A 25,775-nucleotide genomic window follows, 5' to 3' on the forward strand; every position below is an offset into this window, starting at 1 on the left:
CACATTCAATTTGACTGTGCACCACAGGTACATAAAACATCCATAGAAGGCAATTTCTTATTGAAATCAGGCTGGATGGTGATGTATAGTAAGATAAGTTTGTAATTAATAAGTTAAACAGTTTAAAACTCATCTGGCCACTGGCTGCCTGCTGTTTCCCTGGCTGCCCGGGCAGGAATGATTCATGTCTGCTTCCCCATGACCTTGAGTCATGCTCATGAAAGAAGCCAGGGTTCCTTGTCAGGTAAATGGACCTATACCTTGGAAGCAAAGTAAAGAAACTCTGGGACTTTGTGTGGCCAATAGGAAGTGGTGGTGCTCCCAAAGAGTTCCAATATGCCACAATGGGTAAGGGTCCTATCTTGTGAATAGGATTGCCATCTTTACTGATGGCAAAGTAGAGACATGTTAAGAATGAAAAATGCAGAATTTAGCCTCCTGAAATCATACACCTTTTAAGCAACGTTAAGATCATAGCGATACGGGAAAAGAAGACAAAATAATATACAACTGAAATACTTGGAAAGTACAGGTTCTCAATGTTTTTTGGTAGAAGACAATTTTTTATATTAGTGAAACAAGCATATGTGTGTTCTGAACAAAAAGGTCAATTGATATGCAAAAATATAATGGAATTTTTCATTGCCAAAGAGATTTCAAAAGTAAATTTTGTTATTTTTCAAGCTTCAGAGTCTATCCAGTATTTCTATTGTGTGTGTGTGTGTGTGTGTGTGTGTGTAATTCAAGATAATGTGTATAATAAATAAAGAATAGTATTTAAAATATGTTTACATTTCATGCTTAGCCTTCCATTCAAACATACATCCTTAATCATGGAATCTGGTATTTTAAAGGCCTGTGAAGGTGGATCCACTTTGCAATGGATACAGAAACTGAGACATTTCCCATGGTCATTCATCTCAAGACACAATGGGGAAATGTGTTAGCATATAATGGATATCAGTAGTATTTTATTCTAAATAACTCTATCTTTGGCCAGATTAATTGCCTGCTTTGTTGTTGTTGTTGTTGTTGTTGTTGTCCAATTTTTATTCTAACAAATATCACAAATAGAAACAGCAAATTCCAGACATACCTTGTTGCCTGAAATCCCTCTTGTGGCTTATGTCAAGTTATGTGGTGCTGAGGATCGAACCTGGGCCGCCTGCATGCCAGGCGAGTGCGCTACTGCTTGAGCCACATCTCCAGCCCTGGAAGAGAATTTTAAAGTGAGAAAAATGATGCAGAAACCACAAATGTGCATACACACACAAAATATATGGATGGACACACATGCACCAAGTTTTTCACACAAGCAAATGCTCAAGTTCAAGGTTTATCTCTGAGCCCATAGCCTTAGTGTGGAGTCTGAGTTCAGGGATTATTAAGTTATGTGACCTTGGGCACGTCAATTATTTAACCAACTTGGAACAACAGTTAACATGTGTATACATCAGAGTTTACAGAACTGAATAGACATTATGGGGCTTTTGGTGAAGTTGAGAGAAAATACTTAGAGTATGGTAGTGCCTAGTGTCTGGAATATTCATATCAGATACTCCAAAATTATTATTCTCAATTTTGTTAGAATGCCATTTTATAGCTTCAAGATGAATTTAAGAAATATAAGCAGTGAATGGAATCATATCACTCAGGTTAGCTTATAATGGAAATATCAGATTCTATAGACTCAAGAATTCACTTTGCATATCATATCTGATTCTCGAGGCCAGGAGGCAAGTTATTGAGAAATCCCCCTCTCAATAATGGCCTCTTGATATGATCTCATCTGAATATAGATACTAAATGCAGATTTGTCTTTTTATGAGGCTGATACCCAGAAAGTTATGTGAAAGACAATCTAGATATCCTGCATGGCATATCCTGTGGTGTTCTTTAGAGTAACTAGTTGATATACGAATCCTCCATTGGTAATTTTGGAAATCCCAGGAAACATCTAAAAGTTAGGGATTTTATTCTGTGTCTATACAAATAAGTAGGACATAACATTACTTCCAAAGTACCAATAATTTCAAAAAATCATTGAGGGTTCATTTATCTTATTATTTATTAACACATGATTAGGTGAGCCACATGAATTTTTCTCAAATCCCCAGGTATATATAACACTAATGAGCTAAATACCATGAGAGGACCTGAAAGAGTTCATTTACAACATACAAGGCATCCAAGTTCCAGTGCAAAAGAGAATTTGGTTCTAGGGAAAATCAGACTCATTATTTTTGTCAAATACTTTGTCAGATAACTGGATTAGAGAAATATTCAGTGCCTTGTTCATCGAGAAAGAATTAAGTATAAAACCTAATCTAGAAAATCCAAAAGAGGTTGAAAGAAATTTCCTAATTATAAGAGCAATTAACAAAAGAATGGTTCTGACTTGTAATCAGATTTTCATGTTGATTTTTATAAGCCTGCAGGAGACAGGCACCTCTGGTACTGCAGATTCTCCCACCCCTGGAAAACCAGTCGTTACACAAGTATGTAAAGGAAACACCCAAGCTGGGTCGCCTAATGAAATCATGTGCAAGTGGGTCTGCTGTGAAGCAACCATACATCACAAGGTAGGTACATGAAAACAATTGCACACACTACACATACACATACACACATGCTTGTTTTTACCTTTCTGAGAAGAAAAAGAAGCCGTGTAAGTCTTCCTTTTGTCCACAGGCATAACATCAACATAACCACCATGATTTCAAACCACTCCAGCATGTACTGCTGCTCCGCAGATACTGGACAGCTGAGGAGGCAAGGAGAAAAACGCGCCACTATTAGGAAAGTACTGCGGAACTTGCACAGCCTATTCTTCTACTTCTGACATCTGTCTATGCAGCCATTTAGGAGTTCCTGGACAATGTTTGGCATATAAAGGAATGTTTCAAAAGGCACAAAGTCAAAGCCAATCCTGAGAAAGTCTGAAGGAAGATCTTGAGGGTGGCTTCCATGGTAACACCCTTCCACCATCTAATCTACAAACACTAGTGCTGTACAAAAAACAGGCTTTTATAGTCAAAGCAATAAAAAAGCAAGTTAGGTCCTTTTATCTCCTCAGGGTCCTATGTGTCATTATTAAATTTTACCCTTTGCTGATGCATACTGAAATCAGTCTGCTGAAATGTTCATAGGTTGGATTATCTGTGCCTCATTCATGTTCCCTTTTGACTTCCATATAACCTTAGTTTTATATCTCTATGGTCCATTTGCCAAAATATGGGCATATATTAAATGGGGATTTTTTTCCTATTACATAATAAAATTCTATGCAGAAATGTTTTGCCCTACAGAATAACACAAAGTGACCAGATTACAGATTACACTGTTATATTGTGTGCATTTACAAATATGTAGCAATGAATTCCACTATTATGTGTAATTATAATGCACTAATAAAAATATTTGTGACAAAAAAGAAAAAAATATAGCTTCTACTTAGATTTGCAACGGTTATTATTACTCTGGTTTGAAGCACCTGACATGAGTATTAGAAAAATGACTTTGTTTACAATGTACCAGTTACATAATCTGAATTTAATACAATTTCTATGAAGGAGAAAATTACTGTTTCAAGTCTAATACTTTCAAAATTTTTAAATGAATCCTAAAAGTCAAATAATTTCTTTTGGCCTATCACAGTCTTTCCTAGATTTTACTATTGGCTTTAAGCCAAATGTTCTACCAAAATTTGTCGATAGCTGAGTGCAGCCTAAGGAAATCCCATAACAGGAAATGCCTGAACTGTTTCAGTATAGAGCCACCCACCTCAAATCCCCATGGGTCTTTCCCAGTCTCATTGGCATGTTCTGTTCTTATCTCTCTGCACATGTGGGTGACTGAATATGCTTTTTTAAACTTCACATAAGCGTGTATATCTTACATGACCTTGCTTTCTCGCTGTGCTCTGAACTCTGTGCCATCAGTCAGTATTTATTAGCTCAAAGAGCCTTCAGCCAGGCTGTTTAATCCTTCTCAGGCTTTTCCTATCTCACCAAAATACCACACATCTAAAACCTTGTGTCCAGACTCTAAGGAGGCATTTTATTGACCATATGAAAGGCCCACACTGAATTCATAATCGTATCCAAATACAGTTCATAACACATGGAAATAGAAACAGTTCTGTACACATATTTTTGCTCTTCTGTTAAAAGGGTAATATCAGCATTTTTTCCCCCAAGGCAACAAAAGTGCTTAGATGATAACATTCACTAAATCCAAACACTTTTACTATGTTTTGAGACTATTGTTTAGCTTACAGCTCTGCAGTCAGCAGGCATTCCAGCTGAGTTCAAAAGTCAGAAGTTTTTTTTTTTTTTATATCCATACTTTGTAAGAATATATTATTTGAAAGAAATAAGAATTTTCTCCATGCATATAGTGGAATTTTGTAATGAATGTGAAATTAACAATCTGTAATAAACTACCAATAAAAATTCAAGGCAGTAAAATGTGCACGTTCTAACTCTACAGTGTAAAGTAGGAGAGGGCGGAGAGAAAGAGAAAGCCAGAGGGAGGCAATTTGGTTGACTAATGCTCATCTTTCCATATCAACCTTATTTAAAGGGATTATATATATTGTAGGAGCTGGGAACCCTGGAAATTATTGGTTTAATCTGACTCTGCACTCCCCATGTGACTGTAATTTTTATATTGCCAACTTACTCCCTAAAGAACCAAATAATGATACATATTATCTACCCACTTTACTGAGATAGGAAGATAAAATGATATCAGGATACAAGATCTAACAAACTCTAATTCTAGAAAATGGTGGCTTCAAGGTATAGAATTGAATGGACAATTCTGAAAGACTTTTTTACAGGCATGACTAAAATTAAAAGTTCTGATGCTTAATGGGAAAATCGGAAGAAACAATGCTTCTGGAAGTCTCTGAAGAGTCCAGATAGACACATTCCTACACATTCATTAGTTGTTTTCAGCAAATATTTATGTGTAAGATATTTGCTTAGAGTCGGATGACACTGTGTGCTCTAGGTTCTGTCAGAGCAGGAACAAGCATAACTTGGCAGATATCAAAGAAGTGATGTAGAAATGATGGACAGCACAGCTGCTGCCCTTGAGGAACTCACAAACTAATAAGACAGACAGGGTAACCAACAGGATACCTAACAAAATAGGTAAAGTGGTAAAGGCAACACAATAGGAGATGAAAGCAGGATGAATTCATGATTGAATTAGGAGGGCCAGCAAGGTACCTCACAGAGAAAGTAGCAATAATTTGGAATATAAGAAACAGCCATGAATTTGACAGAAAAATTTCAAAAAGGGTGTATTTCAAAGAGATAAGAATATAAACACAAATGTGAGGGCTAGCAAATTCCAGGTATCTGTAGGAAATTTAAGCAGCTGACAGTAATAATGCAAATTGCAAATCTAAAGCTTGTAATGCTTAGAATGGGAGAATAATTTCAAAGCTGAATTTGGGAAAACCTTGGACTCAAATGAATGTTTCAAAAGAGACAAGGTGGTAATATGCATATTTCAGGCTTCTTTACACAATCAGATTCTTGTAGTATTCTATTGAATAAGTACATTCTTACTTTGGATTGTGTAGAGGGGAGTGAGAGGAGGGGTGGGGGTGTTGGCAATGCAAAAGACAGTAGAATGAGATGGATACTATTACCCTATATACATGCATAACTACACTATTGGTGTGACCCTATACTCTGTACAGCCAGAAGAATGAAAAGTTGTGCTCCATTTGTGTACAATGTGTCAAAATGCATTCTACTATCATGTATAACTAATTAGAGCAAACTAAAAAATCAAAACAAGAAGATTCTTAAATTTGTTTTTGTAACTCTTTGGCTTAGAAATCTGTGATGGTTTCTACATGTCTACAGCATGAAATCTAAACTCATCAGCATGACTTTCAGCGTCTTCACCTATACATTCCCAGAGCAGATTCCTCTCTCTCTTTCAGACTAATTTGGCTGTGGCCTTTCTTAGCTCCAATTTTCAAGGTATGGCTACGAGCAACACATTTAATCCATGTATTTGTAGATATCATGCAAACCACCCAGAATGTTCCATAATCTCCTCTACCAACCAACACTTTAAACCTTGCTCAAAGTACATTTATCCATAAGGAAACCATCATAGTTAATATTCATTGTTCAACCCTCTTAAGTCATCTACTTACAGCATACATGCAATTAGTTTCCTTTTGCACTTTAGGGAATGATCTGATTTGTATTCTAAGCTACTTCTCAAATAGATCTTTTTAAATTTTTCAACTAAGTTTATTAAGGAATAATTTACATAGAATAAAATTTACCAATTCAACCTTTTCTAAAAAGGCATACAGTTCAGTGACTTTGTCAAACATATAGTCATGTAACCACTAGAATACTTTCTATGCATTTAGCAAATTCTATATGTTTAGCAAATCCGTAACCATCCAATTTATACTTCAGATGTGGATGAATTAAAAGGAAGAAAAAATAAAAATGCATTTTCCTTCCCAATAATGCCTCCAAGGTTATTCCTTTAAGTGCCTGATATAAAATACATGAAAAAGATATATGCTAGGGAGTGATATGGGCCAAATCATATTGTCATATTGTGTGTATGTAGGAATATGTAACAACAAATCCAATCGTTATGTATAACTATAATGCAATAACAAAAACTGTGGTGAAAAGACATACTGGAAAGATATACATAACAACTTATGCAAAATAAACTATTTTACACTCATATTTGCACTTGAATATACTCATTTTTCAGTGATATTATTGAGTAACTGTTCCAAGAGTAAGTCTCTGGGTAAAGAAACTTTTCTTATTCTCTACATAAAGGCACATATATACATTTAAATACATGTATATATTTTTATATAAGCATGAATATTGAGATCTGTATTAATTAAGATACATCAGAGTAAATTCGAGATCCAATTACACGAGCATAATGTGGATTTGCCTGCATACAGTTACGAGGACAATATACTCTGAAAAAAAAAACAACATGTAATGTAAGTGGTTTACTTCAGTCATTCTTATTAATAAGAACATAGGCATTCATACACAGAACCAAACTCAACATTGTAAACCCTATTATTTTTTTCTCTCCTGAAGTAGGTCAATTGTACAAGCAGGCAATCTGCACAATTGCTTCTGTTTATTTTATCCACATCTAAGTTTCAGCACAAATGTGAGATCTTAAATTTAGTCAGGAAGACATTTAACTTGGGGATTCAAAGCAGAAGAAAATATCAAAAGCACCTCTATGCAGTGGGGAATCTGCTACTCACTGTGTCTGTAGAAAAATGTAGTCAACAGACAACTAGGAAAATCTGAGTCACTGTCATAACATCTCATAGTTCCTTTTCTGTTTACATATTTTGTCTTATATTCAATTCATGGCTTTAATTATCATTTACAAACACCTGATTTCCAAATTTGTATCTGCAGTTGGGACTTCTTTTATTCAAAAATTATAGTTGGGTGAGATGGCACAAGCCTATAATCCCAGAGGCTCAGTAGGCTGAGTCAAGTTCAATGCCAGCCTCAGCAAAAGCAAGGCTCTCTCTCTCTATATATATATATCTCCTGCCATTTATTCAACCCTCCTGTTAGTTTGAGGTCTAATTAATATCTCAAATTTATTTTGTATGAATAAAAATTCCTAATCTCTACTCCCCAAATCTATTTCTTTGTAGGATTCCCATCACAATACATGGTATTTTCATTATTATAGGAGTCTCAGCCAAAACCTTTATTCTACCCATGGTCCCTTTCTTTATCTCACACCTTACATTCAACCCAGCCATTTCTATTGGCTACACCTTAGGATATATCTAAGATCAGAGATCCCTAAGCATCTCAAGCTCAGTGACTCTGGATTCTATCATCTACTGTCAAATTGACCGCAACAGGCTCTCCAGGGATGATCTTGTTCATTACTGGTTCTCTCCAATCTATATCCATATGTATAAGTCCAAACACATCATTTCTCTGCTTCAAATACTCCAGGGGCTTTCCATTTCATTCAAAGAAATGACAAGATGCTTAGAATGTCCAATAAGCCCTGCATATTCAGTACACCATTAACTTTCTGAGCTAAACACTCCTCTTTTTCTTCCTCACTCTGCCCCAGTCATGATGGTTTGACATGATATTTCTTAAACACAATGTGATTCTGCCTTGGGACATTGGGACATAATCATATTCTTCTTTGCATAAAAAGTTCTTTCCCCAGATATCCTATTTCCTGTTATCTGACTGGATTAGTTCATGTAAAACAAATTTCCCAAAACTTTATTTAAATATAAAGTTCAATTATCAGTGTTTAATCAAAAATATTTTCAAATCTACTCCTAGAGTTCAAGAAACTGTCATATAGCACATTTTTAAAGATCAATTGCTCTTCTTAGTTTATTCTCTCCCCCTATCTCATGTACACACATGCACATGCATGCAAGCATACATGCCAACACATATTCATGCACTAAAAGGAAATATAAATCAACATTGGAAAAACTACAATTAAGTTTTACATATTAAATGAGATTCTCAATATAACAACTACATGAAAATCACTGGTGGATGGTGGTATCAATGATTTTCAAAATTTTCATTGAAACTACCTTAACCAATTAAGCAGCTCTTCGTCAGGATAGCTTTTAAAAATAGCTCTAGTTCTTATTTCTAAAATATGCATAACACTGTATACTTTTGACTGTACATATTTCATATTTAAATATCTAAACCAGAACTATTTAAACAATAAGAAATAAATAAATCTGAGTGTTTTATAACTTTGAATTTAAAAACTGACTATTATAAAAGACAGTGTTGCGGGGCACAATGGCACATGCCTGCAATCCCAGTAGCTGTAGGGCTGAGCCAGACTCAGTAACTTATAGAGGCCCTAAGCAACTCAGTGAGACCCTGTCTCTAAGTAAAATATAAAATAGAGCTGGGGATATGGCTCAGTGGTGGAGTGCCCCTAAGCTCAAAGCTGGTAGCCCCATCTCCCCCCAAAAAAATACATTGTCTGGGGTTTTAAAGAACGAAGGGTGTCCCATAGACTGGAAAATGAGCTGACTATATTTGGGAACTGTTGGACATTCACTGCCCTCCCACTGGTTGTAAAACTACCTGCTATGCCCTTAAAGTCATGCTGTGTGAACTCTACCTTACTTATATTTAACACTTGGTTTACAGAAGGCCAAGGTCAATAGCTTTGAGGTGAGTTAATATCTACTTAGTTAATTTCAGGTAAAAGCAGAAAAGACAGGGCAATTTTTTTGCTTATATCCTATATCTATTTTTAACATCTCATTACATTCTACAGAGAAGGTAGGCAGTGATCTAGTAAACATTCCATTATCTATATTTTGCCTGTAAGCCTTGAATTAAAATGCTAACACATTTTAATGACACTTTTACATCTTAAGTATTCAATAACTTTAAAGACATAATTATTTATAGATAAATGTAAAGCAGGATAAGATTTCTAGTAATACAAATGTGTGTGCACACACGCGTGCATACACACACACACACAAATTCTACAGTTTATTTTAGGTTATTCTGTATCTATGAAACCTCCCAAGGACATGACTATGCAAGCAGTCCTTCATATCCTTCATTAGCTACTTTATTTATATTATCCTTGCCATTGTTCTCCAGGATATACCCTTAAGTGAATAAAACTCTAAGGCAGATACATCAATCATATAGTTCCCTAAAAGTTATAAACTATTATATCAGTTATACAATTATGACCTAATTTATGAGCTATTAAAAATTTTACATGAGAAAAGATAATCTTGGTTTCACTATTCAATAAAACAAAAAGTTAAAAAGTGTATAAGGAGGTACTTTCCAAACTACATAAGGTAAAAATCATGTATAAATTATTAACTCTATGGTTTTATTATTTGGTGAAAACATAATAAAATTAAAATTTAAAAATTTATATCATTTTCCTTTTTTGGATGCTTCCCTTCCTGGAATAAGACAAGAAGTAGGAAACTCATTAATTAATATTTTACTTGAATGATTTTTCTCTATGGGAAAAATATTTTTATACATACTGTGAGAGAGACAGAATTACCATTTGTTGAGTATTTACTAAAGAAAGACTTTATAGTCTATGCTTCATGGAGATTATGCTTATTATTTATTCCTACTCATTTAGCTGCATGGGCCCTAGCATAGTACTGGCATATGGTGAATAATAAATATTTATAAATGTGGAATTTTGATGCTAAAATTCATCAACTTCACCTATCAATATATCTCTACTTCTCCCTATAAACATGTAATCTGTAAATACAGGACTAGTCTGAAAAAAATCCTGCAAAATTTTCTAAAATTACATAATGACTTAATCAAATCAGTAGGCTTTGTAATAGCATAACTGGTGAAGCTCTAGAAACAGAAGATTATTTTATTATAACAAATTTTTAACATAGCCAGGCAACAAGTAGCACATGCCTATAATCTCACTGGATTGGGAGGTTAACGCAGGAGGATCATGAGTTCAAAGCCATCCTCAGCAAAATTGAGGTGCTCAGCAACTCAGTAGGACCCTTTCTCTAAATAAAATATAAAATAAGGCTGGGGATGTGGCTCAGTGGTCAAGTGCCCCTGAGTTCAACCTCCAGTACCCCAAAAAATAAAAATATTAAAAAAAATGTTTAACATATAGTTCATTTGTGGTCAGATGGTGAAAAAGTATACAAAGAATTTCATACAGTAAGGGATCCTCAAAGTATTCCATCCATTTTGTAATCTGCTGACTTTAATAAAACACATACGCTGAAGAATCCAGAAGTCTCAAATCAGTATGCACCAAGTTAGCTGACCAAAAACATTACAACAGTATTCTTGCATTAGAGTAGAAATAAAAGGATTTAGTGTTCAAAAGGAAACAGGTTAGATATTCCTGTGCGAAAGAATTGATACCTTAAATCACATCAATAATTGAGAATCTTCCTTCTGACAGATGAAGTATTTGCTTTCCTGTATCAACAACATAGTCTTCTGTTACTTTGTCAACAACAAGCTCATTCTTTAACTGAGATATTACTTCAGTTTTAAAAGGGTTTTCCTAAGTAAATAAATTTTACCATATAATTAGATTCCTTAATTTTTTTGGCGGGGGGGGGGAGAAGGGGGAGTTAGCAGGAATTGAACTCAGGAATGCTTGACCACTGAGCCACATTCCCCAGCCCTATTTTGTATTTTATTTAGAGATAGAGTCTCACTGAGTTGCTTAGGGCCTCACTTTTGCTGAGGCTAGATTTGAACTCATGATCGTCCTACCTCAACCTCTGTCATCAAACTACCATTATTTCTCTAAATCTCATTATGAGTTTGGGAAGTAGCATGTCTATGATTAAGACAGTATGTGTAGGCACATAGTTTACTTTTCTTCAGTGTTGATGATGGCTTGTGGATGTACTGTTCCTCTAATAGTGTTCATCTTAGCTTGGTTCAGAAAAGTGAAGACTTTTTCTTCATTATTTTATAGTAGATAAATTTCATTATAATTTTTAAGAACATATTAAAAACTAAAAGAAAAGCAGACATAGGCCTTTTGACTTATGAGTTGCAATTAGATTAATCTAATTTAGAAACTGAATAGCAATGCTAAAACTACATCATTTCAGTGTCTATGGAGGAACATTTTATAGAAAGAATGTTTTTGTATCTCAAAATTCATATGCTGAAGTCCAAACCCCATTGTGACTTTGTGATAGGACCTTTATGAAGGGAATTAAGGTTACAACATGACATAAGGGAGGGCCCCTTACCAAATATAAGAATTAGTGACCTTCTAAGAAGAGATACAAGGGAGTAAGCCCTTTCTCCAGCCACCATGTGAGGACACAAAATACATTATGCTACCTGACAGCTAGGAAGAGTCCCAATAAGTAACCAAATTATACGGCAACTTGATTTTGGACATCCCAAACCTCTAGAACTGTGAGGAAAACATTTTTGTTGTTTATACCATCTGGTCTATGGCATTTTATTATAGTAGCCCAAGCAGACTGATAAAGAACTCTTTTGTAGCAAATATGAACATACAAATCACATGCACCATCTTTGTTGCTAAAGAATAGCAGTAAGTACTCTGGAATTTGGAGAAGACATACTAGGAGGGCCAGGAGTGTGTGAAGTTTGTGAAGTCCTATCACTTTTTACTGCTTAGCAGTTCAAGATCGTATGTATATGATCTTTTTTTTTTAGTCAATAAATTCCACTATAATTTGAATCCTAGAGACATAGAATTTCATGTAAAAACAGACTAAAGCCATACACACACACACACACACACACACACACAAACACAAACATACATATGCACATATACATACACACATAAGAAAATTTAGAAAACATTACCTTGGGCAATGTGAAGCAGGCTTATGAAATGGAAAGAGCTGTTCCACAGTAGTTTCACAAGTCACAGCCTGAACTGAAGAATAAAAGCACAAAACAATAAGTGACTCTGCTAGAGATGAAAACTCAACACACAGTAATAAGGAAATGAAATTTAAAAAAAAAGTCTCACCTGTTACTTTAGAGACTGTGAAGGAATTAGCAGACTGATATTTGCTAAAGATAAAAAGACAGTAATATCAATCATTTGCTTTTAGGCATCATCATAAGTGTAACTGCTAGGGCCTTTCAGATCCATGCACACTGTATTTTTAAAATCTTTTTCATTAAAATGTAAGAAGAGATATAAGTATACCTATGTAAGTAGAGATATAATAATACATCACCTAGGCTAAATCCATACTAGCTTCACTTCTTAACATTAGAGGGTGGTTTCTTTTCATTATTAATCTCAAAAATAGATAAAAACACAAACAATGAACATACTATCTACACATTGGTTTCATATCAAAATTAAAATTCTCAAATACTAATTCCCAGTTTCCATGGAATCCACAGAGATAAACACAAGACAATGTTGTACAAAGCCTACAAATAATATGTCCCTTAAAGGAGTATGCATTAATCAATTTTTATTTATCCTCATATCTAGTGAAGTGTCTACAGCACATGAATGAATCTCGCCTCATTATATGAATTATTAAAAATAGGAATATAAAGTTAGGTACACCATTGTATGTCAAAATTTTAATTGCTTATGCATGTCCAGATTTTGAGATAAATACCTGTTACAGAAGGTAAAGATTTTTGTGATGGTATGTGTGTGTATGTCTGTGGGTGTGTGTGAAAATATATATATATTTGGTACTGAGGATTGAACTCAAGGCCACTCGGCCACTGAGTCACATCCCCAGCCCTATTTTGTATTTTATTTAAAGGCAGGGTCTCACTGAGTTGCTTAGCTCCTCACTTTTGCTGAGGCTGGCTTTGAACTCAAGATCTTCCTGCCTCAGCCTCCCAAGTTGCTGGGATTACAGGTGCACCACCACACCCAGCCATGTGATGGTATTTTTAGCATGGATATGATGTGTTCACCCTCTGAACATGTTAGCTCAGTATTGAAGGTGCAAATCTTAACAATATTTTATTTCAGTTTCAAATTTAATATTTAATATTTATCATCTGCAATGTGACATCCCTCCCAATAACATTATTTGAGTCACAAAGTATATATAACCTATCAAATGTAGTACACTTAATATTTCAAGAGAATTTCTACAATAGACAAGCAAAACTTAAACTTAAGAGAAAATATAAATGTTCTTTAATACAATATGCAGAGCTTGGCTTAATAAAGATAATAACTAGTAATTATTTATTGATGTAATTTATAAAATTTTGCTGAATGAATTAGCTAATAAATATTTCTACAAATATATTTTACTAAAGAGAGTTTTGCAAGTAGCTAAAACCTACATATCAAGCCTCTGAAAAAAAACTGTATACATTAAAGTTCATTCTGCAAATTTTAATAATTTATTTTCTATAACTATGAATTCCAGCTTAACCCTACTACGGAGCTTGGTTAGATTAAATTGTATAGTTACAAAGAAAGGAAATTACATTTGCTAAGAAAAACATTCTTCTGAGGCTCAACAATTCTTCTGAGGTTCAAAAGACACTACACAAAAATATGTCAAATATTATTTCTATTTCCTATAGAAAAATGAACAAAACTGTAGTGTTTTAGAATAAAGTACTTAGTGTATATAACATGAGAAACATTGAAAACAGTAATCAGTGCTTCTTATGGTATTGAATTGTATTTAGACTGACAATGGAAGACAATATAGTATATTATAGACTTAGCCAAATGCTCTTTACCAAGTAATCTGATTTAATTCATTAAAAAATTGCTGTTGCATAAAATAAACCATTTTCCTTAAACAGAGCAGAAAGAATATGCAAATTAATTAGTCTTCTCTGGGGTATCACTTGCCATAGCTAAAAATTCATTGCTTTATATTAAACTGTAAATTTACACATTCTTAATGAAAATGTTGAAAATTCAGATCATGCCCTTTATAAGCAAAAAGGTTTCAACTTTGAATTTAGATCCTTTTCCTTCTTCTAATCTATGGACATTAAGTAGCTAAAACACATCTTGAAAATTACCAACTTCTCTCGTCATTAATTAAATGCTTCTACACTTTGCCCTAAAAAAAATGTTTTAGTTCATTTTTACAATTTAAAATCATCTGGGTACTTACCCTATTGTTTGAACACCGTTTCTATTGGATTTGATGAAATAATGTTTTCTTCCTTGTCTGGTGATATCAACCCAACCACCCTCATTGTCTATGATACCATAATGAATTGAAGCTCTACAGATGCTGGATTGCTTGAAGGAAAAAAGAGGAGACACCATGATGTTAAAATATTTAATCTCTGCCTAAGATAAAACTACTTGCTACTGATATGACTTTAAATTAAATAAATATGTCTATGTCTAAGAAAAATATACTTAATATAAGTTGCTATATCCCACATGCAAATCTTAAAAATTATAGGGAAGGATTCTATTTCCATAAAATTAACATTTTTGATACTTACCATTTCATAATGTACACTGCCAATGACTTTAGCTTTACTATCCAAACAGCCAGCAGGACATTCATACCCAAATGAAAGTAATGGAAACAAAATTTAGCTTCTCTGTACATCAGTTTGAAATAAAAAGATTTCTTATATATTGTCAGTTGATTTTGAGAATGATAGTAAGTACTACCTATTACAGGTTGTCCCTTTGCACTGGTCTCGTAATCTTACTTCACAAGAAACAATCTGGGCTAAAAAGGAAAATAAAAGAAATCACCAAAATCATCTAGATAATGTAAAAGCTGCTACATTTGTTATGTATAATACAATGACAAGTTTGGGTTCATTCCCAAATGAACCAAATTAACAAAATCTACATGGCCTGGCCATCTAGGACAAATTTTAAATTCTTATAGTGATGCAGAGGTCTTACACATTTGCTGTGTGCTAATGACCTCATTTCTGTTGCTGTCATCTGATCTTGTCTGGACGTGGGTATCATGAACTTGTGCCTGCTGTCACTCAATTTCATTGGTTTCCTCTTCTCCAGGAGGATAATAGCTATCTGACCCTTCTGTCAGAAAGAAAGAGATATTTGAGAAAAATTAATCCCAGTTTACATGAGCAAAAGTTACTAAATAATGAAATGCCTGTATACAATGTTTAGTATTTAAAACTACAAAAATCAGTACTCTTTTGGCACAGATTTTATCTTAAAGCCATAATATTATGTACTGCACTGAAGTAAATGAAATACACATACAGGACTTTGAGCCCTTGATTCATCTGTGTGAGTATCTGGCTAATATTCAGTGGAGTCATTTCTAAACTCTGCTTGTATTTCAGTATGTTATCAGTGTTTGGTTTTCATAATGACATCAGAAAATATGCATAGTGATTTAATAATGCCAGGTATTAGGAAATGTAAGTTTTGCTTTCCCAAATGAAATCATATTTTTAGAATTTTCAGCAGGATCACATTTAGAATTCTCCCACAAGAAGGACTGATGTGCCTAAAGAAGGATTGATGTGCCCTTGTTATTTACTACCATATCCATTTCCATGGAAAACATTTTTTAAGAAGGAATTCAGTGTTCAAAAATTTCATCTTGACAATGGGAGATAGTTTCAAGCTTTAAATATATTTTTTTTTCTCAGACTGTCCTATATCAAGGGCTTATCAGTGGCACATTATAGAGCAGTATATTATTTTCATGTGTGTTCCAGAACTCAAAACCTAGGAAAAATGAAGTCTGAAGGCAGAGGAAAGCCAACTTTAAGAAAAATGATCCTTGGTAAAGGGCAGAGACATAGCAGGTTCATGGGTAGAGTATAAAAAACAAAAACTAAACCAAACAAACCAACAACCCCCGCCCCCCGCCACACACACTCACAGTGAAAAGATGGTGCAAATACTTCTGGGAATTTAAAAATAATCTGACATAGATGGGTACTTCTTGACTGCTCATTATAGCAAATGAGCATTTATTCATCAAGAGAAAGTAAGACATTTCAACCAATCATCATTAAGAAGAATGTACAAGGCAATAAAAAGCATCCCCTTGGATCCTCAAAAGCATGACTTTCACAAAGCTCTGTTAAATATAATTTTTCTCTGTGTACTATAAATGTGACACCATATTTATATTTACTTTTTAAGATTTCAAATGCATTTGAGTGTACTAATATTATAATTGTTTTGTAGTACAACAAATGCATTAATATTATAACAGTTTTATAGTACCATTATATATGTTTTGGGATATTTTGGCATAAAGAATTGTACAGCCTACAGTGAAAAGTGTAGAATCAATATAATTCATTGTATATAAGGTACATGGAGAGTTTTGCAAAAACTCTAAATTCACTAAAAATAAACTTAAATTGTCAAAACCTTAAAAAATTAAAGCAGTTATGGAAACACTCTAGTCAACAATATATCCAAAAACAGCTATGGAAACTAAGTGTACTTTTGTGTAATTAAGTACATTTTTAAATTAATTATTATTATTTTAATGTGTGTGGTGCTGTGGAATGAACCCAGAGCCTCATGCATGCTAAGTAAGGATTCTACCCTGAGCTATACTCCTAGCCCTACTTTTTTTTTAAGTACAAATTAATGCAGACTGAATTAAAATATAAATCAAAGTGAATATTACAAAAAAATAGCACTTACCTTTGTAGCACAGATTTTCTCTACAGCCCCCTCCAAAACTAGGTGGGTAAGCAGAAGAGGGTCGTCCATGTTTGTAAGGGGCATGGCCCCACCAGTTTCCCCTTAAAGATATGATACACTCCATTAAGAGGTAGTCTAACGGCATGATTTATAAGACATTGCAACATATCACCCTATATGAATCTTCCAAGTAATGATCTTGATGTGTTACATGTATATATTTTGGTAAGCAGTCCTTTTGTTTACTAGGTTTAAATACAGATTTCTACCTCATTCTTCTGAAAATTATCAAAGTAATTTACTATATTACTGTTAAAAATTTAATTTTTTTACTGAAAACTAAATATTATAATGAAATATTCACCTATATCCCATATTCTTTAATCAAAATAGCTCACAAATTTAAATTTGTCCCTAAGAATGATTGTGGAATTTTTTAGAGTATGTTCAAATGGTCTTTATAAAGATAAAAATACATTTTCTCTAATCAAAATTCTAAACATCTATGGAACAGAATAGTTCAATGAGTGAAACTGAAGACATAAATATATGATTCCTGACTTCACAAAGATCATATTTTTAATTTTCATAAACACTTTAAGAACTTATTTTATGACCTATGCAACTATAATCACTGTTATATTAGGTAAAGTGAATTAAAACAATGTGATTTACTCAATATATACTGAAAATGAGAAAAAAATCACAAATATAAATTATTTTCATGTTCTTAGAAAAATTTACATCTAAAGGCAATGTTTTGTCTACTCACTTTGGGGAATAATTGCACACCATGTAGACAGCTTTGGGCCATATCTGCCCACAGATGTTCATGTTATGGAACAAATTAATGGCACAGTCTATTCTGTTAGTGGTTGCCCACACCATCTACATTAGAGAAAAGAAAGATTCAGAAAAAGCAGGCTAAGATGGACTAAGATGACATATCCAGGAGAAAAATGAATAAAATTGAACTGGAGAAACCAATATTTATCAACCAACATGAAATGAGACAATATCAAAAAGTGTATTTTCCCCAAGACTTTGGTTTCTGCTGAATTAAACTTTTACAGGGAATCTAAAGGTAAATAATTCTTTCTTGAATAAAATGTCAGCATTTAAGAAATATAAACTTACTAAATAATTCAAAATTTAATATCTTCACAAACCTGTCTGCCATATTAACATGTCTATGAACTGAATTTTACATCTTAAACAGAAAGCACTCAGAAAAAAATTGAAGTGTTGAGATTTCTTATACGACAGGATCTTTTCATTGTGCCACTGGTAATTAGGAAGTTCCAAGTTGATCTTAAATCTTATCACATGGCAAAGACGTATAGGTTTCATCTCACTGGTAGATTATTAGTCTCACTGATAATAGATTGTAGGAATTCTAGAAACTGAAATCAGTGGTGAGTTTTGTCTAGTCAAATCTGCCTATTATTTTATTTAGAAGTTTAGAACACATTCAATACCAAATATGAACATAAAATATAAAAAATATACATAAATTCTATAAACCTATAAAATGAATTGTTACTGGTAAATAAAACGAAAGTTCTATACTTTAGAGTAAAACTTTGACATTAAAGATAGTAAACTGCTCCCCATATGCATTTATTAAGGCCATATTAAAAGATGTTTCATATGAAAAATCATGGAAATAATGTCTTTTTAAGTCTTTTGGACTTTTTGTGATTGTTAGTTTTATTATTTAAAGAAATTTATAAGGCTGTTTCATGTAATCAGTAATGATGTGAGTTTTTAAAACAATAACCATTTCAAATAACATAATAAAGACACATACTCAGTAAACTTTGTTCTCCTCCTGTTGCTTAATTAAATTTGAAAAAAATGAAGAGAAACATACCCCAAACATACCTGCGTATAATGAGTACATACACGGCCAGAACATCTGAATGGACAATACGGGTTACATTCATGTTCATATGGGTAGCTAAAGTCTCTCACTTCATCATACCATGCTTGCACATGAAACGTTGGGGGTCTATACCTATTAGAAGCAAATAACCACAAAGAATAAGTAAAGTTGGAAAAATTTCAAAACAAAATATGGCAAAATAGATATATAAAACTTGGTAGAAAGATAGTTCCGTGTAAGTTGCACATTCTAAGCACTTCTGTCCATTATATTGTATCAATTATTTAAAACAAGCCTAAAAACCTGCTGACAATTCTGGTATAATATTTCATTTTTGTTATTTATTTTATGATATTTTATTCTTTTAAGCATCAAGGCTTTGAAAGTCTGCAATGATAAATTAATAAGTATTTCATTTCTAGCACTTATGTTTTTGAAAACAAAAATTCACATTTTTAAGCTACCTTCCCCAATGTGCTCCCAAGTTTTGTCCGATGGATGGCAGCAGGCTTGCAGGTCTGTGCTCCCACAAACAAGTTTCAGCCCAGGATTCTGCAGATCTTTCCAGCTCCACATCCCATGTCTACAATTCAAAACAGAAATAAAATACAGTTACAAGAATACAGTGTGCATATGGAGAGTGTGGACATTTCTTAGGCTTATAGCATTCATTATTCAGTCCTTAGGATTTCTTCCTTCTCTACAAAGTCAACATCTTGGTCGTATCATCTTGATTTTCTTATCTAGACTTTTGTATTAGTCATCTAATTAATCTCCTTGACTATGTATTTCCTCCAGCCAATTTGTCTTACAAATGTTGAGAGCTACTAAAGTGATCACAAATATATTTTTCTGCTTAAACACACCCAATAAATTCCCATACACATAAAACCCATGGTCTTTGTTCCTTATGATGACATGCTATTCCTTGCTGGTATTGTTTCCTTTGCCTTAAACTTCAGTTATTGGTCATATGCACCCCTACTCTTTTTTTCCTATCCTACCTTACATAACACAGTCTCTGTGATACCTTTTCAATTCTTTTAGAAATTGAAGCTCTCAAAGACTCTTTATTTAGCACCTATGACACTATAGTATTAATGTCTGATTGCATGTCTGATTATTTTCCTGAGACATAAAGTTGTCACAAGGCAGTTTACCTCATGCATTTTCTGAGTCTGTCAATAAATGCTGGTTGAAAACATGAATGAATAATAAATTTGATTCCTATAAAATATGTATGATTTTTATACATTAAATTAAATGACAACCAATTCATTTTAAAATAATCTATAAGGAAATTATTAAAATTATAAAATGATTACAGAAATAACTTTTCAAGCTCTGGGTTTAGAATTCAACTTGGTATTAATTTGAAAAATAGGCAGTGTGCTAAACATGATAGTAAGTCAGGTAGAAAGGGGATTGATCTTGGCACTACCACTTCAGTGTTATGAAGACAGGGAAAGAGTTCAGGGAAGAGAACATGAGCACAACTAAAGGACTAGCAAGGAGATTTCAGAGAGTAGATGAACTGAAATGACATTTAGGAATCTAAATTCCTCAAAGTTGATGGGAGACTGAAAGTAAGTGGTAAAGAAACAGAAAAGGTGAAGATTGACATGTTATGAGAAAGGAAAAAAGGGAAAGAGAAATAGAAGTATGTGTCTGTGGATTTCCCTGGCAGAATCTCAGCAGGCAGTACAAGGACTATATATCTGCCAAGTAGAGCACAGAAATATATAATTGGAATTCTGGAGTTCTATGTGAAGAATTATGCAGTTATTCACCCAAAGATTAATTTATTCAGGAAAAAAGATGTAGAATGATAAGCATAATTAAAAAAAATTATAGGGTTACCAAAATCAAAAGGGAGGAAGAACAATTAAGATTGTACATTGTGTCAAAAAATGATCAGAAAATTGAGAGAATCTAAAAAGGACTAGATTACAGGAATGACAGAACAAGAGATTTGAGGAATCACGAATGGGCAATGAGGCCCAGTGCCATATAAAGGTTGAGAAATATGAGGTTTGCTAAGTACCCATTCAGGATTAAGAGCAATTTCAGATCAGTGATGGGGAGAAATCTTAAAAAGTTAAGTGGAAAGAAAGTGGGGAAAAGCAAGTATGGGTGAATTAATGCTTTGCACAGAAGGAAGAGAGGTGAGGTAGAAGTTGAAGAAGGGAGGATGTCAGGGTGTGGGGAGAATTTGTTACTTTGATTTTAAAAAATGAAAGAAACCATGGAGACAGACAGACACACACACACACACAAACACACACACACACCAGTGTGAGGAACAGTCTCATAATTCATTCATATAATTTTCCCTAGATAATAATTCCTCCCTTTATGTTATGAAAACATAAAGAAAATCATGTTTTCAAAGTCACAAAGTAAAATATAATCAAAGTTAGAATAAGTATATTCCTATTATTGAACACTTTTATTAACCAGAAAAATACACAGGGACATATGTTTACATGCAACTAAAATCTTAGGAGCTGTAAGACTTTCATAAAAACTTAAATTTTACTGTTAATTAATGTCAAATATTCAAGATAACCAGTTTTATGACAAATATGAGAAATGCATGCTACAAATAAATATCTATCAGACATGTACTCTTTGCTAATATGGGCATACTATTCATTAACTTGTAACTACTAATTAATTTGTTTGACTTAACTTTATAATTACATATTTTATCTATTATATGAAAATATAATGCAAGTTGCTATAGTTATCTGTCTAAACAAAATTTAGGTTAAAACTAACGAATTCGGCTAAAGTCCCAGAAAATGGGCAAAATGCTGATTTTCCTTTTGTTTCTAGAATGTTGAAGAAATAATCACCTCTCATGTTTCCAAGCAGAACTAAGAAATAGGTTGTCCTTAAAGGACAAATTGTCCACAATGCTGGAAATCAGGGACTTGCATCTTGTTAAGTCATACTACAAAACTACACTTATCCTAAGGTGTCCAGTCCAGCAACCGCCTGTCAGGAACAGACAGGAATTGGAGGAAGATCACACACAGATACATATGGCTAGGGAAAAAATGCCTAGTGATGTTTTAAAATGCTCTCCCCACACAAGGTATAGATGAATCCCCCCCCTCTCTCCTTCAGTCTGAGCTGCATAGTGACTTCTAATAAACAGAATGAGGTTGTAAGACTTTTAAGGCTAGGTTAGGAAACAGAGCTTTTATCTGCTTTTGGTTTATATTTATTTTCAATTTTAAGAAACAGCTTGAATACCTGAGCCAAAAATTTAAAAGTTGGGCCACAGCAAAGAGATAGCTGGAAAGACAATGTGGAGAGATAACACAGAGATGGAGATCAAGAACAGCTTGCTCCATTAAGGAATTTGGAGCCCAACCCCACAATATGTAGATCGGAGCCAACTTTTTCTTCTATCAGATGCAGAGTCTCTGATTTGATATCAAGCTCTTTGATCCATTTTGAGTTAACTTTTGTTCATGGCGAGAAAAAGGGACTCAGTTTCATTTCGTTGCATATGGATTTCCAGTTTTCCCAACACCATTTGTTGAAGATGCTATCCTTCCTCCATTGCATGCCTTTAGCCCCTTTATCAAATATAAGAAAGTTGTAATTTTGTGGATTGGTCTCTGTGTCCTCTATTCTGTACCGTTGGTACACCTGCCTGTTTTGGTACCATTACCATGCTGTTTTTGTTACTATTGCTCTGTAGTATACTTTGAAATCTGGTATTGCTATACTGCCTGATTCACACTTCCTGCTTAGACTTGCTTTTGCTATTCTGGGTCTTTTATTTTTCCATATGAATTTCATCCAGCTTTCTGAGCTCCAGCCAGGCCCTCAGGTGATGGTGATCCAGGTCATGGAAACATGTAGGACCCCAAAGGAGCACCACCAGATAACCTGCATTAGAGTCCTGAAGACCGTCATTTGAGGTCATTTTGCTCTTGTTTCACATGGTTCTATAATCTTAGATGTTATTTTTTTTGGATAAAATTGAAGATAGACCCTTTTTAGAGAAGATATACAACTAGCTTCAAATTAATAAATTTGTAAATTTTGATAGTTTGTTTATATATACTATATAGAATTTAAAATCAAATCTAAAATATTGCATTCATATGCTTTAGGCTAATTTTTTTTAATTTGTAAAATATGTCAGCTGAAATTTGGTTACTCAGAAAGACAACTTTGAGGACTAAATTCATTTATTGTGTATACACAATGTGTAAGTTGCTTCTAAGTTGCAAGTTCAATTTTTGGTTAGCCCACTGAAAATAGAAGGAAAATACATTGAATAAACTATAATATCACTAATAAGGTCATTATTATTTTAACATAAGGGCTGAGGCAGAGAGGGCATACAGCAAAATTCAGTCCTTTATCAATATTTAATAAATATTAATTAGTGACAATTTAAAATAAATTATTTAAAGAATGTAATCAAGAATAGGTATTTAGGTCAGATTCAATAATACAAATCAAAAAGATTATTAGAACACAAGGTACTGGAAATATAACACTTCTGGAAGAAAGTATGGTATGTGTATATTTTCATACTACAACATGTTATTTCAGGTTTTAAGACTATCAATAATTTATTGTACCCATTCTGTTTAAAATTAAGGTTGGTCTCTAAGAATTGCTATTTAAATTCAGGTTTGAAAATTAAATCAAGATGGCCTAAGGGGCTTTGGTTTTGTTTCTTTCCTCTCTGAACTATTCACCCAGCATTCAAATTAAACTACACTAAAATTACCATTTAATAAAATGGATCCCGAGATAAATAGAAATGAAAACACCTTTGTTTTCCAGCAACATTTATATGTTGTTCATTCTTAGAACATAGTAATGTCTTCAATGAAATTTTATTAATAAAAGAAACATTGAGAATACTATTGACATTCTTCATTTCATTTCATTGTATTTTTTCTGGTTTTTGTTTCTGTAGTATTGGGGATTGAACCTAGAGTTTGCATACTCTAGGCAAGTGCTCTACCACTGAGCTACACTCCCAGCTTAACATTTTTAAGCCAGTCCAATATGGCGGCTTACTTATTCCAAGTATGTGTGTGTACAAATTTAAATCTTAACAAAAGACTTTGAATACATAATGACTTTCGTATTAAAATATTATATTTGTAGAAAGTAGAAATTCATAGTTATCTGGACTAACATTAAACTTTGACCACTATCCTTTGTGAAATATGAATGAATATGAGCAGTTCATATTCCCACCAGGATATCTGCTATCTTGCTCAAATAGAGTATTCAATAGTAGTTGGAAATCATTCAAGAAGATGGCTTTAGTAGAGGTAAGACTACAAGCTTACCAGTAAGTTATATCACTATATATTAGGCAAAAAGACTCCTTAGAAATTTAGTGTTTTCTCTCTCTTAAGTATGGAGAAGTTTTCCCTTTAACAGTTTTAAATATTTTCAATTATATCTTCTTGAGCATAGTAAGTTTATAGCTATTTTCAGATTTATATAATTTGGAAATTGATGTTTTGGGAATTCACTCTTCATAGCTTCAAATTTTTTATTGCACTGTGTCATACAAGAGTTTAAGATGAATGTTGATTAGTCACTATGAACTGTTTGGAGATGAGCATTATCTGATAACTAAGTCTTTGCAATTGGTAGTTGCTATGATTTGAATATGAGTAGTTGTCCTCCAAAAATACATATATGATGACTTGGTGCCCAGAGAAGCTCTGTTAAGAGGGGCTGTGAAACTTTTAGGAGATAGGGCCTGATGAGAGGTTCTTATGTCATTGGGGGTCATACCCTCATAGGACTGTGGGCTCTACTCATTTTCTTCTCTGCTTGATATGTGACTGCTTGCTTCATGATGTGCTCCCACCATTGCCATGGGATGCCCTCACCAAAGGCCCAAAGCAATGGGGTAACCTAATCCTAAATTTGAACCTCAAAAGCTGTGAGCTAAATAAACCTTTTGTCTTTATTAATTGCCTCAAGTATTTTGTTTTAGTAATGTGAAGCTAACACAGTATTAAAAACTACAGTGAAAGACAGACCATATTCCATGTAAAAGTTAAACATCCATTTCATACAGAACATGTTATAATCAATTATTGAAAAACTTTAAATAGCATAAACATATATAAGACTAAATTTGTTGTATGTATTCACAAAAGTGATATATCTTTAATGTATTCCCAAGATGAATGTGAAAAAAAATCATAATCGGTTCTTAAGTATCATCCTATTAAGTAATCTAATGAAATGACAAACACAAGTCCATGACATAATTTACAACTTAATGTGGACTTTTAAAATATGCATTACTTTCTAGCAAAATAATAATCTAACATAAGCACAGTGGCATTAAAAAAGCAGTAATGCTGGACGTCTGGATCTATGTTGGATGCTCTGGCCTTGCCTTCCCACCACTGAAAATTTCAAGTAACATGAAAAAACTATTTTCTAAAGCTGTTTGAGCATTTGGAATAAACTCTGAAAAATAAATTCTGTGGTCAAGGGTGATATGTTGTTTTTTTTCCTCATATGTGGATGCTAGAAAGGAAAAGGGGGGAAAAGATGAGTCTTTGATCTCATAAAAGTAGAAAGGAGACCAGTAGAATAGAAAAAGAGGCCACGTGGGGAAGAAAGGGAGGAAAACAGGGATTTATTCAATATAGCAGAATGATATATACTCAATATAATAGAATGATATTGACCAGAT

The 25,775-nt window shown here is 33.5% G+C and overlaps 1 pseudogene; it reads right to left on the reverse strand.

Annotated features, from left to right (window-relative positions):
* Positions 1–1,144: 1,144 nt before the first annotated feature.
* LOC144252664 (cysteine-rich secretory protein LCCL domain-containing 1-like) overlaps positions 1,145–25,775 on the reverse strand; it is a 41,357-nt pseudogene continuing 16,726 nt past the window's right edge.

This window comes from Urocitellus parryii, unplaced genomic scaffold (assembly GCF_045843805.1).
Source record: "Urocitellus parryii isolate mUroPar1 unplaced genomic scaffold, mUroPar1.hap1 Scaffold_49, whole genome shotgun sequence".
In the NCBI taxonomy this organism is placed as follows: domain Eukaryota; kingdom Metazoa; phylum Chordata; class Mammalia; order Rodentia; family Sciuridae; genus Urocitellus; species Urocitellus parryii.